General features: G+C 32.1%; 1 protein-coding gene across 1 annotated transcript in view; it reads left to right on the forward strand.

Annotated features, from left to right (window-relative positions):
- The window catches only part of LOC145287848 (myosin-VIIa-like), a 534923-nt gene that overhangs the window by 276409 nt on the left and 237946 nt on the right, over positions 1–20568 (forward strand). Inside the window, exon 3 of the mRNA XM_080135723.1 lies at positions 10449–10522. The gene's annotated coding sequence lies outside the window, so the exon portion shown is untranslated. The remainder of the gene's footprint in view (positions 1–10448; positions 10523–20568) is intronic.

A 20568-nucleotide genomic window follows, 5' to 3' on the forward strand; every position in this document is an offset into this window, starting at 1 on the left:
GAAGATTTATCTGTCTGAAGTTGAAACTAGACTATTGTTATTTTTACAGTGTTCAATTTGGGGTCGGGAGTGTCTGTTCTGTTGTCATGATACTATACTCCTAAGCATTACCTCCACCTTTGGGGAGGGGAAGCAATGTTCATTTGCTATATGTACTAGCAAAAATATTTTCTTTAGTTGCATATTTTTTCCTAGTAATGTTAAAGTGAAAATGTGTCTAACTCTGTCCTAGGAGGCGAATAAATTAAAATGGTCTTTAAAATATATTTCGTAATACTTATTTTATTTCAGTCATTGTCAAAAATGGCCCTAAATATTTTTTTCTTTATTTACTAATCAGTTACCATTTATCAAGGCTAAAAAGCCATTCGAGTATAAGGCTTGGTTTAAAATGGAGTGAATAAAATTTGATAACTTATGACAAGTGTTTATTATCACTAGATTTAAAGATGATCATGTTGTAGCCCTCAGGGAAGCAATATAAATTTTGGGAAAAGATTCCTTTTGATATTGGACATAGAGGAAGAATGTAAAGTTCTTTTCAATCGAAGTAGCAATCAACATTATCCTGATCATGAGTTTCGGATGCAATTAATATGAATGCATCCAGGTCTCCTCAACACAAGAATATGATTGGCTGGTGTAAGCCATAAATGTGAACGAGCATTTCAGCCTGGGAGAGACTTAAAAGATATGTCTAAAGCTTAAGCATATTACCAGCTACGACTACAAGCAATCGTTCATTAAGGCAACTTAGAAGATTGTATTATTCAATTACTGTAGATAAGACTACACAGCTATTTCAAACAAATCGTATATCGCTTTCCAGGACATATCTGTTTCTATAATTTCTACATTTAAACTCAATGTAATGCTGTCCTCGGTTAAAAATATAATAAATATTGAAGCTCTATTATTAATTCCTCGTTTGATTTCATCCCTAGTATTAAAAATAAAAATATGATGTTCCTGAATTTTTGAGATGAAGATTAGCTATTCGTGTTATTTGAATTCATCGAACTACTGTTCTCATCTTGGGTGTGATTTTCACAATGTTTCGGTCGATGTAACCTCCAGCCTTCTTCAGGTGTATCTTGTTGACTTGGGAATGTTTCTAGCGATTCAGGAATTTTGACAGAAATTCTAGCGGGACCCTTTATTTACTTCACGGAGGTAGCATGCTCTTGTTCCATTAACCATGACTGAATAGAGGTCCTACGTAATGTACAATTGTATTTTTCCTCAGTGTGGGCAACTGAAAAATACGATTGCGAATTACTTAGGACCTCTATCCAGTCATGGCTGATGGAACAAGAGCATGCTTCCCCCGTGAAGTAAAGGATTCTGCTCAAAATTCTGTTCAAATTCCCAAGTTCAGCAGAAACATTTCTGGATTTGACAAGATACACCTGAAGAAGATTGGAGGTTATATCGACTGAAATGTGAAAATCACACTCAAGATGAGAACAGTAGTCCGATGGATCCAAATAATATGAAAATATAAATAGTGTTAAACTATTTTTATTTGAGTAACAACCATAAACATTAATCTCACTAAGCAAATAGTGTTTTATATTGTTTGGCCTTGAGCTTATTCAAAGATATAACTAGAGGAATTAGTTGTCAAAGAGGTCATGAGTCAAATTTGATACATGTGGGAAACGTAAGGAGATGACACCATTAACATGACATGATCGACAAACTTTGAGATTTTGGAGCAGAACTCATTGAAACCCACGATCCATACAATACAGTGTAAGCTTCAATCATTTCCACATTTAAACGAGATATTGAAACTTTAACAATTGGTATCACCCATCAATGAATAAATGTTCCTCAAATTTTATTTTCTTCGAAGTATTGCAAAGGGTTTTAGGAGAGCATAGTATGGGCAGAAACTTTCATTTTAATTTTAAAATATCAGATTTTTACTGAATATTGGATTTGATCCATAGTTGATACCAAATGAAGCAAGATTATTTAAATTTCATTTTTTTTTCTTAATACTCTTAAAGTTTGAACCTTAAATTTTAGACAATTTCAAGAATCACAATTATTTAAGGATTTTGATCAAAATTGGAATAAGGATTCTAGAGATAAGGTTTAGTACAATTATATTTTGGTTTTAATCTTTTCAGGAGATATTATTCTTGAGTGGCCTCCAGGCCTTTATATGTGATAATCCCTTCGTTAAAAAAAAAAAAGACATGAAAGTGGTGCAAAACTGTTTTGGGGGGAATTAGTTTTACCCTTTTTGAGACTAATATTCTTCTAGTAGAATTCTAAAACACGTGTGAGTGCTTGTGTGTTTTCCTGGTCTTTGTTAATTTTTAAAAAAAAAGTAGATTTCTCACTTGTTATATGAATTCCATTAAATTCAGAGGTAAAAATCCATTTGAGAACTGCGTACTCCCTCAAATGTGCATCACCAGATAACTATTAATGAGTGACATCCAGACTACAAAAAAAAAAAAGGCAAGAAAAAAAGAGCTAGTATGAACCAAACTCTGTATAAGACATACATTTATTATTCATGAACATTTAATGGATGGTGAGAATCTTTAATGGATATTTAATATCAAGAATCATATATAGTTAAGCATGTACTAATAGATTGCAATGATCTGCAACAAAACTGGAGAAAATTCAAATGACCTATTCAAAAGCACTAACCCAAACATCCTAAACTTCATAAAAGAAATAACTAAAAAAATGAATTACCTGTATGATTCTATTCAACAATTTGATTTGGCTTTAAATTATCCATTTGTGGTTGATATGCCATAAACCAAACATGGCCAGACTCCAGGATAATTCAATGTGACCAAAAAAATATTGGTTTACTAAATTTTCAGTGAAAGAATATACATTATATATTGTTATAGCCATGATTTTAAAAGTAAAAAAAAAAAAAAGTTATTTTGGTGCCATCAGCTAGAATCGAAACCAAAAACAAAACTGTAGCATTCAAAGCTGGTGACGTCACCACTGTACCAACGTAACATGCATGTGAATTGATTTAATTGCCGCTCTGCAACTTTTAGTTTCAGAAGAGATAGAGTTTGGAAATATGGAGTGAGTTTTATAAATTAGATTATTTTATTAAATGGGTCATATCGACTTTGTTATGTGCTGTATACTTTGGTATTCTCAATAGCAACATACAGAGCAAAATGTTGGGTCTTAAAGAAAGTCGACAAGAGGAAAATTGCTGCTTTTGAATTGTGGTGCTACCATAGATTTCTTTGTGTAAGCTGGGCGGACAAATGTACAAACGAATGAGGTCTGGAGAAGATTGGACTATGCTGAAGACTTTTCGGCAACATCAATGATAGGAAATTGCGATTTGTTTTTTGTTTTTTTAAATGTGGCTAGAACAGATGAATAACAAAAGATGTTCTCTTTTGTACAACCCCTGGCAAAAGAGGATGTGGAAGACCAAAAACAAGAATGTCAGACGACATTGCAGACATTGCGAACATCAGCATTAGTTGCTCAGATTGGTGGAGAACCAGAATCAATGGCGACGATTTGTGAAGAGTGCCATGGCTGATCAGTAATGACTATTCCGTCAAAGAGAAAGAGAGAAAAATCCACTTTGCTGCAATGTGATCTGAAATCCATAAGCTAGCTTGCATGGAGTACAATGGAAGGCAACACGTTACTTTTCAGTGGACGTAAAATTAATTCATATTGACTTTAACTCAACTTGGGGAAATAGATTCATTAATTGCTTCTACATACCCAGAAGGAATTGGGCCACATGTCATGAACTTCATTCATAGACAAGAACTTCTTAATAAAAAGTTATTTACTATCCTGGTTACGCAGTGTTTGGTGTAAAAGAAAGATTTATGGATTAATACACATAGCAGGTACTACCTACCCCAATTAAAAAGTCTTTATTTTGTTTCTCTACTTAAAATATCAGAAAAATTATCTAAAGTCGCTTTTAACAATGATAGCATTTTTTTGTTTTCCCTTTTTCTTACCTCAAACAAGACATATTGCCACTTGGACATAAGGGACTACTATTTGAAATTATGCCTACAAGGAACTATCTGGGAAGTTGCACAGGGAGATGTTTCTTCTCATTACATTTAAACTTTTGCATATTAGTACAGTAAGGGAAACTGGAAACGGGGAGGGAATTTCAGAGTATAGCAGTATAAGGAAGGAAACTATTAGATTAGGAGGCTTTCCAGCATCTAGGGACCTCAACAGTGAAGGAGTTGGATTTTGTTGCAAAAAAATGTTTAAATTTTGGCAGATGCTACTCTTGAACTTTGCTATTAAATTTGCAAATTTATATTTTCTTATGAAATATAAATTTTTGAATAAATACTGAAAATTGTATTAAAACTGAGTAGTTCTTATTTTTAGTGACCTAAAAAAATAACTATTATTATTTTTTTATTAGTTTTTTTTACAAACAATAAAATTAGGATATAAGCTCTTAATGTTAGCAATGGTGAAACAAGAACATTAAAATGCGTCTATTAAATCTACATGGTTAGTAATGAAAATGCTATTTGAAATTTAAGCGTGACAACTTGAACTAAACCATGTCAGTTTATCTTCCTCCTATTGTCACTTCTCACACTGATTTCATAGTTGTAAATTCAGAGTTATGTCCCTTAAAATATATTCAAATGATTTCTTGGGTTTATAATAGCAACAAGTGAGAATGAACTCTTCAAGAAGTACAGAAAATACTTCCACGGGATAAGATCAATTCAAGCTGTCTCCCTCTGATGGTCGCTTCTAACACGACAATGTCATAACTTTCAATTCATGGAATGGTGTTCTTTTCTACTCTTTATGATTTTATGTACTGTTTTCCTTTTTGTATAAAGCTGTGTAGAAACAGCTAAAAATGTTATTTTGAGCCGAAGTATGACAGACCAAAGAAAATGTTATTTCAAACTGACTGACGGACATAACTTTTTAATAGACCATATCCAAAATTAAATTTGGACACGACAAACGATCAATAAGATGCTTCTTTTTACATGACAGACCACTGAGAAAATGTTGTTTCATTTTTGTTTTTTGTTTTTTTTTTTTGTTTTTTTTTTTTGTACTGACATATAACAGACTAATGAGAAAATGCTATTTCAAATTTGTGATAAACCACAGATCAGGTTATTTCAAACATAAGCATGTATGACCGACTGACATAATCTTTTATAGAGATGCTTAGATACCTAAAAAAAAAACATGGAACCTGTTTTCGAATTCTCCTTGAATATTTGAGAAATCCTAGAAGTGCTGGTGAGTCACTTTTGAGCTTTCCTTCTATGTACCGCTGTGAGGTTCGTTGATCTAAATTTACCTTTTGCTATTCACACTGGTTTCTTGTGAAGTAGACAGGTTTTTCCACATTCCATATATTGAGAAAAAAAATCTTTTTAACTGGGAGTAGGAAAGAAAGGTTTGATTATATTCATGACAGGGTGGGGCTTATAGACTTGAATACAATATCACAACTGATTTCATTGAATAAAGGCACTCAATATTATTCAGTTATTGGTTGGATAAAAGCCAAGATACAATTTTCTGTATTTTCTTATTAGAACTTTTTTCAATGATTTTTATTACTAGTAGTAGTAGTTGTAGTAGTTGTCCTTGTTCTTCAGTTAACTTTTTATCAACCGAATGAATAAGGATTCATTTCCTGTTTTTTTTAGTCTTTTTTTCCTTTTTAAGAGTTACTTATCTGATAGGGTTTTTAGTTTGCTTGTTTTTTTTCTCTTTCTAAATATGAGACTTCGTTTAATGGTCGACATATAGGGAAACATTGTCCACAATCACGGAAATGCAAGCAAATCATGAATTTTAGATGGAATCTTTTTTTTTCTTTTCAATATAATAAAAAAATGTCTGGATTTTTTTTTTTTTTTTATAGATATTTTCAAAATTAAATACTTACTGTCTGTGATGCTGTTAACAAATATAAATGGATGAACATGATGAATTTTATTTATTAATCATTGATTTTGTAAATTTTTGTCCTTTTTAAGACACACGTAAAAATTAAAAACAAAAGAATTTAGATTTAACAGTACAGGTCATTTTTTTTTTTTAATGTAACAAAACAATGGAGTGTGCATTGCTAAAGTAAGAGAGAAATAGCGACAGCTAAGACAGAATATACTGAAACCATCAGGAAATGCATCGAAGCACAGAAATTAGGAACCCGTGATTTTTGGAAAATCTACAACAGTGTAGTAAATAATCGGCAGTTAACGATTCCTCCACTATCAAACAATCATGAGGTTGTTTGCACGGCAACTGTGAAGGCTAACCTGCTTGCCAGTCGGTTTGCCTCAAACTCCACATTGGACCCGGCACATCACTCACTTCCTACTTTCCGTTGCGAACAGACGCCACACTAGATGATTTGAAAATCACCCCTTCTCAGGTATATGGTATCATAAAAAACCTAGCCACCTCAAAAGCATGTGAACCTGATCTCATCCCGACTGTGCTATTTAAAAAAATGCTCCACTGAGTTTGCTGAAGAAAGAACTTACCCATTAAATTATCGCCCCATTCGCCTTCTTCCGCTTTTCACCAAAATATTTGAGTCTATTTTAGTCCATCACCTTACAGCTGCTAAACTCCTGACCAATAATTAATATGGATTTTGGCAAGCATGTTCCACAGCGGATATCCTAACTGTAATCTTTATATACCGTTCACTAGACAAAACAGGGGAGGGTAGAGCGGTAGCCCTTTATATATCTAAGGCTTTTAACAGGGTATGATACGATGGTCTTCTAAGGAAAATTAGATCGTATGGTATCACTGGAAGTATACATAATGTAATTAAATCCTTCTTAAGTAAAAGAAAACCCCAGGTTCTCCTCAATGGTCATACATCTAAACAATATGATATAAATGCGGGAGTACCTCAGGAGTCTATCCTTGGACTTTTATTATTTTTGATATTCATAAATGACCTCCCTGATAAAATTGTTTCTGAGATGGGTATATTTGCTGATGACGCCACTCTCTATAACAGGCACGAGGTGAAAACAAATGAACACATATCTAAGGAAATGGCAGAGACACTAGATGACCTCCAATCTCTAGTAGAATGGAGACAAAAATGGATGATCACATTCAATGCTGCCAAGACTAAGTTTGTTTCCTTCAGTAATTACAAGAAACCTTTTCTACTACCTATAGCAATGGCCTAGAACACGTTACCCGAAAGTACTTCCTTTAAACTCCTCGGTCTAACATTTACAGAGAACATGAATTAGAATAAATACATTGAGAGCATTGCCAAGGCTGCTGCGAAAAAGATGGGTTTTCTCTACCGTGCTTGAAAACTACTTACGCCTAAAAGTGTCCTGTATCTCTATAAGGCCACCGTTCGCCCATGTATGGAGTACTGTTGTCACATTTGGGCTGGTGCATCTGCTATTTGTCTCTCACTCCTGGACAGGGTTCAAAAGAAAGTCGCCAACCTGATAGGTCCTGAACTGTCATCTAGGTTTCAGCCTCCGTCCCATCGACGAAATGTTGCATCCCTCTACCTGTTCCACAAGTACTTTAATGGTGAATACTCTGACGAACTACAAGCACTTGTACCCCTTCAATGTGAATACCGTTGACAAACCCGACAAGCAGCTAAATCCCACCCCTTCACATTAGAGATCCCTAGGTGTAAGAAAGCCTTCTACTCCAATAGTTTCTTCCCCAGAACTGCTACACTTTGGAACTCCCTTCCGGGGTTCTGCTTTCCCAACTGTACCGACATGCAGAAGTTCAAGTGTAATGTGAACAGACATCTTGCTACTCATCTCCCTTCATAATACCCCTGCAACTTATGTCCCCGATAGTAGCCCCCTATTTCAAAATGGCACTGTGCCTTGTTTAGGGTGAAAATTGAATAAATAAAAATAGGAAATACAAATTGTGTTGATTTCCCTTGTTTTACTAAGGATCATAGTTAGCCTCTACCTTCATATATTTGTCCACATATTGAAGTTGTTGATTGATTCTGCATTCGATATCCCCTTAGTTTGTTTTAATGTCTGATGGTATACTAAAGACTTATGGTATACTAAAGACTTACGGTATACTAAAGACTTACGGTATACTAAAGACTTACGGTATACTAAAGACTTACGGTATACTAAAGACTTATGGTATACTAAAGACTTACGGTATACTAAAGACTGTTTTCAGATTCCCAGTTTTGCATATGGAGTAAACAACTTCAATCTATAGCTTCATTTTGCTTATAAACTTGGAATCTGTTTCTTTGTAACAAGGAAATCATCCCATAATTTAATGTAAAATGGGCACCCACTTTATGGACACCTTTTTGGAGGGGGGGGGGGCGTCTGCTATTTTTTGGTATTCCGAGTATTAAATAAAAATTTGCATGTACAACAATAGTCGCCAGTCATAACAAATAATTAAATTGTTTACTACCCGGTAAAATACTTATTTGTGGAAAATTTAAAGGTGATATTCGTTTTCAGCACACCCTAAACCTATAGAAAACAAGTTTTTTAAGGTAGGTTTTGTGTTGATCTACTAGGCTACAATAAACACTACCCCTAAAAAAATAAGACACCCCAAAAAAAGGTGGCCATAAAGTGAGTGCTTGTTTTACGTTAAATTAACACAGAAAAGTGATCCCATCTTTTTGAAACTATAATTGCTTCATATCTTGGAGACTATTCGTTTCCTGGAATTTTAGCCGTTATTTTTAGCATCCTCAAAAAGCTATAATAGTGGTAATTTTAAAGGATTTTTTGAGGGTGGAAAAATACTGCACCTTTACCAATGTTTCAATCATAGTCATTTGTTTTCCTAGTTTTGCATATGAATTACAAAATATCTGATATTTCCCCAAAACCTTTGGCCTTGATGGAAGGGAGACTAAAATTTTCTCTTTTAACCATCTCTTTTCTCTTTTACATTTCATTTGTTTCTTTTTCTTCAATCTACAAATCTATTTTTATCTCCCCGAGATTCCTCTTATCTCCACTTCATACTGTTTCTTTTCTCACCCCACTTAATTTTAAATCCATGTTATTTATTTTAAATTCTGAATGATCTGTTGATCCAGTGTCCATTGACACAGAAAAAAAAACACCATTTTCACATTCATAAAAATAGTGCAATATCTCTCTCTCTCTCTACATATATATATATATATATATATATATATATATCATTCCCTGTTTTTCATATCTCTTGCGTTCTCTCTCAATTATTTTCATTCTCCCTCCCTCCTTTCTCTTTCGTTCCACGTCCTTTGTTTTTTTCCTTCTCAATCAAGATAAGTTCTCCAATAATTATTGAATCAGAAAATTCTCATCACAATTTGTTAGTGAAAAAATTCTTCCAAAAATTCCTTTGTTTCGCTTTTCATAAATCATTATTTCCTTTTTAGATTTGGTTTTCAAAAACCACAATGAAAAAAGATTTCTAGCAAAATGTTTTTTTTTTCTTTGAAATCAGAATAGCTGATAAGAATCTCTTTTGATTTGCTTCAATAATCATTTTATACAAAACTAAACACGAAAATAATTCTAACCCAATTTTTCCTTTTGCTTTTTCTGATTTAATTTGCAAAACTTGAACTCAAGATTAACTTCAACAAAATTACAGATTCATTTTCTTATTCTGTATGAATTCAATGATCAATTTTTAAATTATGAGCTTAAATCAATTTAAAATTGGAACTCTGATCTATATTAAAGAGAAAGATGACTTTCTCCATCTCTTTGTTCTTTGTATGTCTTACAATCTGTGAACCGCATCTGATTAATGTGCCAGGGTTTCTGTAAGCTGCATCTGTTTGCTGTATCTTGGCCGAATCTGCTGATTGAACTGAGAGGGTTTCGGAATTTTTCAGATGAGGATTAGTTATTCGCATTATTTGAATTCTTCGGACTAGAGTTCTCATCTTGAATGTCGTTTTCACCTTTCAGTCGATGTAACCTCTGACCTTTTTCAGGTATTTTGTCAAACTCAGGAATGTTTCTGTCGAACTCTGGAATTTGGACAGAATTTTGAATGGAATCCTTTATTTACTTCACAAGGGTAGCTTGCTCTCGTTTCATCAGCCATAATCGGATAGAGATCCTAAGTAATTCACAATTATATTTTTCGATCACCTATACTGAGAATAGACCTTCAACGTTCAGGAGAATATCACTTTTACAATTGATTTTTTCAAGTACTCTACCCACTGTATCACGGGTCCTTGCGGTTAGGGGTTACATCGACTGGAAACGACAAAATGATACTCAAGGTGAGAACAGTAGTTCAAAAAATCCAAATACAAACTGAGAAGGGTTATGTCAGAATACTTTATAGTTTAGTAAGAATAAACATTTTAGGATTATCGATACAATGTAAATTAGTTTATACTTTTTTTTAATATAATTCCTTTTTTTTTTTTTCTTTTTTTACAGGACTTTAACGGAAGAGATGTCTTTTTGGAGGCTAACTTTATGCAAGTAAAAAACACACGCAACTTTATTATAAGGTAAATTTAGCTTTCCTCTTTCAGTTCTGGGATCATAAGATTTTGCGGTGCTTCTATATTATAATAATGAAAAAAATATTGAATTTCAAGTTAAACAAATGATACCTACATAATTTTCATGTCGCAAATAGTAACATATCTAAAAATTGTTTCAGTACTCGTTCTTTACAATTCAGGTTTTTTTTGTTTCAGTACTTATTGTTTACAATTCAGGTTTTTTTTTTTTTTTTTTTTTAATGGTACAATCCAACGAAAACATTTTCATGTTACTACCTAATACAAAACTGGTTTTAACTACTAAACATTCTATTAATTATATATATATATAATTATTTTTTACTATAATAATTAAATACCTATAGACACTAGTGCTTCATCCTTTTGGGAATCTTCAGTGCAGGGTGTCACGATTAACATCAGTCGAACGATTCGAACTCCGCAACACGAGACATCTCTAGCTCGATTAGTGAACACCGTATCAATTCGGCTACCATTAACCGTGTGAAATAACATTGAATTTAAATATTTTTTTAATTTTTAAATCTTCATTTACGTCAGTCAGGCAGTGATCTAATCGTTATACGATGATCTATGCATAAGAGCTAAATTGACCGACTTTAATTCAACTGGAAATGCTCAACGATAAGAAACGCATTTCTTAAAGAGGCTGTCATATATATATAATGCGTATATGTATCTTGTTAATAAACAATTACAGCTGCAGATGTAATTTATTTCACATTCATACTGTTTTATTGCTGATATAAAAGTATTATTGCTGATATATATGCATATGTATTATCGCGACCACACAAATTTTATTTGAATTTTTAAAGAAACTGTTTAAACCTTCAAACTAACAAGTAACATTTATTTGTTAAATATTTGAATTTTTTACCACTTTTTCCAATGCCCAATAATCCTATTACCTAGACAAATGAAAGTGTCAACCAAAGAACAAAAAGCAGCACTATTCACAACACACACATACACACACACGCATAAATATATAAATGATAAATTAAAATATAATAATACATTTAACTGAAAGACAACTGCCAACAAATTCTTTTCCAAAATGCTATGAACTGTTTATGTTCTTGTCCGCATCAACAAATTCAAACATTTTCTTAAAACATTCTGTAAAATTATGCATGTCTCGAATTTAGCTGTTGAAGTTCTGCAAGAAACAAAATTAAGTTTCAGTAAGTGTTTTTATTTTGTCTTAACCATTTCTTTCCCTTGAAAATAGAATACGTTTAGGATTTATTTCTCCCCCATTTCATATAGATGTCACAATGGCTACATCGATTGGAGTGTTTGTTTAAATCTTGACTGTCAATGGTTACTGATGGAAAAGTTGTGTATCTATAAATATAAAACTTAATGTCTGTGTGTCTCGTAGAAAGGATAGAAAATTTACATTAAATCTAATAGTTTATGCTTATGTAAAATTAATTGGGGACGATAATGGAAGTGTACCCAAGTCTCTAAGTGCAAGCCCAAGCGGGCTATGAAGCAGATTTTATTGGAGGAGGTTATACATAATTTTGAAAGAAAACACTGTAATTTCAATGTCTTTCTTCAGGAAATGACACACGTTCTTTCAAAATTATATAACATTTCTTAGCCTTTTCTTTAGACTAGGGAAAAGGATGCAAGAAACTGAGACAGAATGGTTTTAGTAGTGCTCTTGAGGTATCATTCTAAATTTTAGGTGGCATCAGTAGCACTTTCAAATGGAGCAGTGAATGTAAGATTACAGTATTACATTTGGTAAGTGGTGTATTACTATACTAAAAGTACTCAACATATTAGATAAAGATATTCTGTTTAAATGCAGTGTTGCCTCAGAGAAACAATTTCTGTCTTTTAACTGCCTGTTGCCCAAGAGACATAATAGTAATAATATAGTATTATATTTTTAAGTGGTCTAAGTTAATTGAAAGTGCTCAATATCCTAGATAGAGCAATCCAGGTGTTTTTAAATGCCATGTTGCCTAGGAGAAATATTTCCACTGTATTATGTTATACTATTTTATACTAGAAAAGCTACCGTGTTTGGGAGTTAGTGCTCAATGTCCTAAATAGAGCAGGTGTGCACAATAATCGAGCAGTAGATTTCCTGTGTGGTATAAATATTTTATACAGAAAGGAAAGAAAAAGGGTATACACTAGCTTAAATATAAGTTTCATTATATTGTTACGGTGAAGGGGAAAAGACAAATTCTGCATTACGAATTATAACATTTCTAAATGTCAAAATTCCTCTAATTTTGTTCCTGTTGACCTCCACTCCCAAAAGAATATATATTTAAAAAAAGCAAGTGTGCCTATTTTGTCCATAAAAATACATCTGCTTTGTGAGTGTGCCTTGTGTAGTTTTTTTTCTTTTAACTTGATGCACTGACAGACAACTCTCCTTTCTATAATATATAAAGTTTTTTTTGTTTCATATTTTCAATTCCAATATTCATTAATATCCAAAGATAATTACGGCTTTTTGGTTTTCCAGAATAATTAATCACTGGAATCTTGAGACATTTTTAATTAATTCTTGTTTAATTATATTAATTGGTTATCATTAAGTGGAATATATCTTTGTACCGAGATATGAGAAACTGGAGAATATATTTTTTAATGAATCTGAAATGATCTGAAAGTTGGAAAAATATTTGTATGGTTGAATAATGGTACTATGTATTTATTGATAAATGACATTCCTTATATTCTCCGTTTCATTTTTATGTTAGTATTTTCCCACGTTCACTTTATATACCAATATTTTCTCACATTTTCCTAATAAAGAGAATGTATGAAATATTGTAATATATTTTCTTCATTGCCTACTAGATCGGGCTGTCTGAAGATATCGGCTTCCAGGCTTTAAAAAAAGAACACCAAACATTGATTGTATTGCTTTTTTCTTTGCAAAACCTAATCATGTTCTGCAAAGCCAAAGACAACCATTTTTTCTCTACAAAAAAAAAAACAAACACTATGAATAAATAAAAGCATGAAAACATTTACCAAAATGACTGGATCTGGCATTAAATAACCTGAAAAGGGTTGATATATTGTAAAACAACCAACCAAATCGATATTTTTAATCTTTATATCTCAACATTTTTGTCTCCCTTTTTTTATATCGACACTTTAATATTTTAATCTACCACGTTTGGCAGTTCTCCTTATTTCATCCCTTTGTCAAATTTTACCAAATTTTAGTATAAAATATTGCCCATTCTTTGCTTATTCCTTTGGTTCTTAGTACATAATATCCCATAGTTTATTTGTTCCATTATTTTAGCTGCTTTTTTCTTCCCTTCATAAATATTGACTCTTCATCTGTGCAATCTAACAAGTTTATTTCTAAAAATTTTACCCACTTGTTAGTACTCTTTTTCACAAATAAAGACAAGCAACCATCTTATCTTTATTAACAAAACCCAATTTCTTATCATTGCCATTCTGTTTTGATTTCATTTGATAAACAAAATCTAACAAGTAAATTGAATGATTGTAAAAAAAAATCAATGAAAATGTTTTTATTTGATTTTGTCAGAAGGAAATATAAAAAGAAAACTTTTGCAGACTCTAATGTGAAAATATTGCACAAAAGAAATTGATGAATATCGACAGAAATGACTGAAACTGCTTCAATAAATAACCTTTTTTGACATGAACAGTTTAGAATAAGACTTGTCTTAGAAATTACTTCCCTCACCTAAAAATTAGTCGGATGGACTTTGAAACACTTTTTGGCGAATTGATTTTTCTTCTAGTTTCCAAACTTTTAAATCATCAAAGTGCATTTCACAAATACTTCTTCTCCTTACACACGTCCAACAATCTGTGAGAGCTTTTATTGATCTGTTACACTTCAGCTGGAAATTAGGATTTGATCATTACTAAATTTATTGAATAGAAGTATTTTATTTTAGATGTACCCAAGCACCTCCAAAAAAAGCTCTCTGTCAATCGAATTTTAACACATAAGTTTAAAATTGCATTCTTGGTGGACTTTCATGCTCACGTTTGAAATTGCATTCTCGGCTAACTTTCACGCTCAATTTTTTTTTTTTTTTTTTTTTTATAAAAAATTCAGTTTGAATAGATGCATCTTGAGAATTGTTTTCCACTCAATAAATCGGTTATGTGAAAAATCTTTCAAAGTCCAACCATTTAGAATTATTTAATTGCTTTGATTTTCTTTTCCTTTTTATTTCTTTTTACAAATAAAATTGGGGGGTTTCCTTCCGCTCCAAATATAATTGTACAATTCTAAATATTCAGTGAGTTTTCTTTTCTATCTTTTTCTTATTTTTGTAATTAATATACTTATTTTTGCTGGAAAATTTTATCCATTGAAAGAAAAAACTGAATAGTTTTATAATCTATATAACTATAAAGTTGAGTTTCTCTCTCTCTCTCTCTCTCTCTCTCTCTCTCTCTCTCTCTCTCTCTCTCTCTCTGCCATTGATATTAAGAGCCTATTTTTTCTGATTTAAAAAAGTTAAAACAAATTTCGAGTTATAGATATGCGAGCAACTTCATGAAGGTTAACTAATTTGCAAATTCCTTTGAAAAACGAGCGTTCATTAATTATTCATTTTTATTGTTTTTTATTAGATAATTGGTTTTATTTAACTATTACGTTGAATTCTATTTATGCATAGTTTCTACATTCTGCATGATTGCTTAGAATTTAAGATGAAAACGTTCTAGCGCACTGACATAAGTGATCTTATCGGTGTGTGTGAAACGTCTCTACCAAACTCCTTTCTGAATACTGACTTAAAACTTGATATGTAGGGTAATTGGACCTTGGGAACACTTTCGATTTGGCTTTTAACCTGTAAAATGAGCTGCTAATGGATAAAAAAAAAACAGTTCACCTTGAGTATGCATACATGTATATTTTTAGCTTGAAGTCGTTTAATTCTTAACCTTTTTTTTTATCTGTCTAATGATAACTCAGATGGTAACAGCAAAGGTGAAATGCTAAATAACGAACTGTGACTGAAGGGCTGTATGTTTTGGTTTCAATTCCAGCTGGTGGCATCAAAGTTTTTTTGTTTTGTTTTTTTTAAGTTTTGAAATCATTACTAGGTATGTTGGGTACAATATCAAAATCAACAGAGTATTGGCTCTATAATAATAAATACATAATCTGCATAAATTAAAATATATTTAGTTATATTTTCAACTGGGCAACACTGCACAGCTTGTTAGTAATGAATAGAAATCTCTTCAAGCATGTCACCTTTCAGTCAATAGCACTCGGATTTTTTCTATGGTAAGAAAGATTTCAAAAACTAAATCTACTGTTTTTATCATTTTTATAGAATAGTATAGTATCAGAATAAATTATTAACCAAAATAAAAAAAAAATAAACAGGGTTCATAAATAATTAATTTTATTAACTTGCCTCCTCACCTGGGCATAGTTAGACACATGGTCTGTTTTCAGTGTACGAAAAATCCAGGAAAGTCTGGATTGAGACAGAGATATTAATTATCAATATCTAGACGGATTTCTCCTTTACTGAGTGAGGACAGAAAAGATGAAGTGTAATATCAGAACCGATACTACACTTTCCTCTTAGCCAGAAGAAATTATGTCGTCCAGTCTAGACAAATGTTAATATGGAATATTTTTCAATTCTGGCCGTTAAAATCAAACTAAAATAATCAAGTGGAATAATTCATTTTTTTTTTTTTTGTTTTAATTGAATATGAAGAGTTTTCTCTTAGAAATTTATTTTTTGTAAGAGAACATTTTAGATGCATATCTGAAGTATTCAAGAAATTTGTACTGCATTTTTCTATTATATTCTATCTGTATCTATCAGGCGTTGGCCAGGAGTCTTTCTACTTTTATTTTTGTTTCGGTTTCTTTTTTAAATCAAATTTGATGGCATAACTGCTTCCAAATTTCTTTAAAATTCTGAAAGAACATGAAGTCTTTTGAATTAAAAGCCATGTTTAATTTCAGAAGTGTTTTCAGTGGATTCTAATCTCTATAAGTCTTGAAATTTAAAATTTGCAAACAAAGAGCAAAGATCTTCCTCATGTTGGAATTCTAAAAGATACAATATTTCTATGGATTGATTCCAGTTTAGCAAAACGTGGCTTCATTTGATTGGTCAGTTCTTATCGCCAGTAGAACCTTCCAATTTTCTTTAATCATACCCTCTCATTATATCAAAAATATTGCAACAAGATCATTCTTGTTTTTTGTTGTTTTTTTTTTTCAACTATTAATAAAAGATTAAAATACCTGTCTTGTTTATGAAAAAATAGAAATGTTTTAAATTCGTAACTTTTTTAATAGGATCTTAAAAATTAAGTTTTATTTCATGCTATTATTATTTCAATAAATATTCTATCAATAAAGAGCAGTTGTCTGTATGTCCAGTTAAAACTAAAAAAAAACTATGAACAATGTTGGTATTTTCTGGGTTGGCGTTGAATAATATCTAAAATTTAGAAACATTAGTTATTCTTTCACCCTAAACTGATGTAGATTTCGTCAAGGGAAGCTTTTTTCAGCCACAAACTAAATAGAAGTAATCGATATTTTCCTGGAATTAATTGAATTGTCTTCGTAAATAATCTGATATCAACGATTACAACACACACACACACACACACACACACACACACACACACATTAATCCTTATCCTCGAGTGACCTCCGGGCCTTGATATATGATAACCCCTGTGTACAAAAAAAAAAAAATAATTTCCTTATGTGGACTCATTCCTCGAGTTGTCTGTGAGTTGTTTAGAGTAGAGGAATGGACTAGTTAAGATGAAGGAGGAGCTGGGGAGAGAGGGAGGGGAAACTAGGGGAGGAGGTAAGAGATTGAAGTTTTAATAGAAAATAGCCTGGGTGCCCGGCATTGTCAGAGTGTTTGGAGGTGTGTGTTGCGAAAAAAAAAGTGGTAGTAGGCAGGCAGGCAGGCTCAAACCCGACCTGCGAAGGAGGAAAAGAACATGTAAATAAAACGTGACGTCTTTACTGTTGCATTCATCACCAAACCAGAAGTGACAAAGGTTTAAATTAAGGCTAGTCAATTGAAAAGAGGGGATGACTTTCGAAAATATCAGCGAAAAAAACGACCCATCCCTGTAGAAAAGTGCTCAGTTGAGGGTGAAGGAATTAATATTTTTAGCCAATTTTTTTATATTTGTTGTCCGAAGGGTCGTGCTTTAAAACAGTACTAATCTCATGAAAATCCGTCGACTCTGTTGAAAGTTTTAGGCAGACATACATACATATACATATATATATATATATATATATATATATATATATACATTTAAATAGACAGATGAGATTAATATTATAGATGTTACGCTTTTGCCTCAGGCAATGTCGAGTAACCCCACTAGTTAATAATAAATGAGAAAAATAATAATTTAACTTGTAATTATCTAAGTTACAAATGATACGAGCAGTACACACATATGAAGTTGTCTTGTATTTTCATTAGTACAGATTCTGTGAGATTTGTAATCATATAATTTAAAATATTTTTAATTAATTGGAAATAAGATTAAAATAAAATATGCTTCTTTGCATATAACTCTGAACTGTGTTGAATGTATTCAAAGGGAGAATACTCTTGTCTGCTTATGGCAAAGCTTGAACTTGAAAAAAGATTGCTTATTGTTATTAAAATAATCTGATTTACTTCTTTTTAGATGATTATTGCTGTATCAACTTGAGCATTTAAGTGCAAGTTACAGTCAATAATCTTTATATATAAAGAATACATTAATCTATTATGAGAGATTGCTGTCTGTCTGTCCACTAACTACTTTAACTCTTTATGACTTGGTTGAACTAATTCGTTCGGTCATAAATAAATGAATATAACGGCATAGATAAAGTGAGAATTGATTCAAACATGTCTTGCACTTATTAGTTCAGTATCTGGGTAGATGCCAGATACCTCCAGATTGCAACTTCCCATTGCTTACATTCAGTATGCCGCCATCTGCCTCAGAGGGTGGAGGATTTTGTTTATTGTCAGAAACACTTTTTTCAAGCACTATGGATAATAATCAAGGTAAGTTTATGAAATGCAAAAATACTCAGTGGTAGTTTAACTATTGAACTTCATAATTTTTCCAGTTTGAAGACAATTATAGTATTGTTACATGGAAAAAGGCTGCCCCCTTTCCATGTAAATAAGAAGAATATTAAATAAGTGAAAATGAGATTAGGATAAGCCTAGAATCGAACCCTGTAGGAAAAGTTAAGAAATGGAATGTTAGAAATTAAGTCTATTGTTAATTCTTTTAGAAATCTGAATATTAAATATGTCAGTAAAAGAATGAAGAATACAAATTAAATTATATTGTTAAAAATGGGTTAGATTAGAATTGAGGATTCTTTTGTTTGTCAAGAGTGTGTTGGACAAACATACGTAAAGCCACACGAAATAAGTCACGTTTGAAAACACACTTCTGATGTCATAGACAAAGAACATTTCTCCCTATAGAATACTATGGGTTCGGATTTTAGTCAGTCAGCCAGAGTCAGTCGGAGAGTTGAGAAGAGAGAGAGAGAGTTGGGCAGTCAGTTGATCAGTTAGAGTCTCTTGGAGGCGAGGGGAGAGGAGTAAACTAATGTAGCCACGCCAGTTGAATTCCTGACGTCATCGACCGGCCCATCAGATGAATAAAGAAGTCATCATTATGTTGTACTGTTGTCTTGTGTCATCCTTCATCATGAACGAAAGGTAATGGCGTTTATCATATTGTAATGAATATTGTGAAACCCTTCCAAGTATTATGTGTCCCATCTCCTCCATCACAAGTAATGTCTATAAATGCCTCCTCTCCTTTAAGAACTGTGCATCATATCACCCTCTCCTCTAATATGTTAAAAGAACTGTAATATATAAAAATGTCTTCTTTCCCTCATCATCACTATCATTATGTTTGTACATAAAATTCCCGTCATCGTTAAATATGTACCCCTACACAACATATTGCAATTACCCGTTATATATGTGCCCCAATATGAAATTCCAGTCATCGTTAAATATGTACCCCTACACAACATATTGTGATTACACATTATATGTGCCCCAATATGAGCCCCCATTAATGTACTACGCAACAGTATCATTACCTTTTAAACTAAAATTAACAATAACTATTTTTTTAAATTATCTACATTATAATTAAGGTAAGAGTCAAGATGAGAAAACATTAAACTTAAAACTTAATAGGAATAATGACTTCGCGATGCAGATTGCTGAGCAGCAAAAGCCGTGCGTTAAAAGAAATAACGAATAAAATGTTAGCTGTGTTCAAATGGAGTTAGCTATAGAAAATGAGCCCTGGAAAAGAATTTAGTAAGAGATGGGTTAAATGGTGAACTCCAAATTTGAATTCTTTTCATATCTTACACTTAAGCTTGTTGACTGATTCTTGCTAATATGTTTAAAAAAAACAACAAAAGAAAACAGGCTGAAGATTTTTAGAACACTTGCTTTTTAACAGCACACGTGACTAGTTGCTTAAAGGAGATGATCTGGCACATCTAGAGTCAGGTTGGGGTTGCTGTCTGAGCTGATATAATGCAAAACATAAAATTGGCAATGGGGGCAGTGAATCACTGAAGACCCCCTTTGAGGCTTCTGAACATTATATCTTATGACTAGGAGTTAATGATTATCTTTTGTTTCTTCTAATCTAATATATAAACTTACATTGTCTGAATTTCCAATTCAGACCTAAAATAGTTTTGATGTTGACGAATCAAACTTTACTTCTGATGAGCCAATTTTCAGTTATTATTGTTGTTGTACCATGTTATTTGCAATATAATTACATACTTTGCTACAATTTATTAAAAAAAAACTTACTTCGGCACAAAACGGCTGACATTAAAGGTTTTAAATAATCAACTAAAACTAAAAAAGGAAAAGCAAGGAGGATAATTCATATTTATGATTTAAGAATATTAGAAGAGTTGTCTATTTTACAAGTAAATGTTTTTTTATTTTATTTTTGTTTTTTGC

Source organism: Euprymna scolopes, chromosome 11, assembly GCF_053919585.1.
Source record: "Euprymna scolopes isolate OS-2025 chromosome 11, ASM5391958v1, whole genome shotgun sequence".
Taxonomy (NCBI): domain Eukaryota; kingdom Metazoa; phylum Mollusca; class Cephalopoda; order Sepiida; family Sepiolidae; genus Euprymna; species Euprymna scolopes.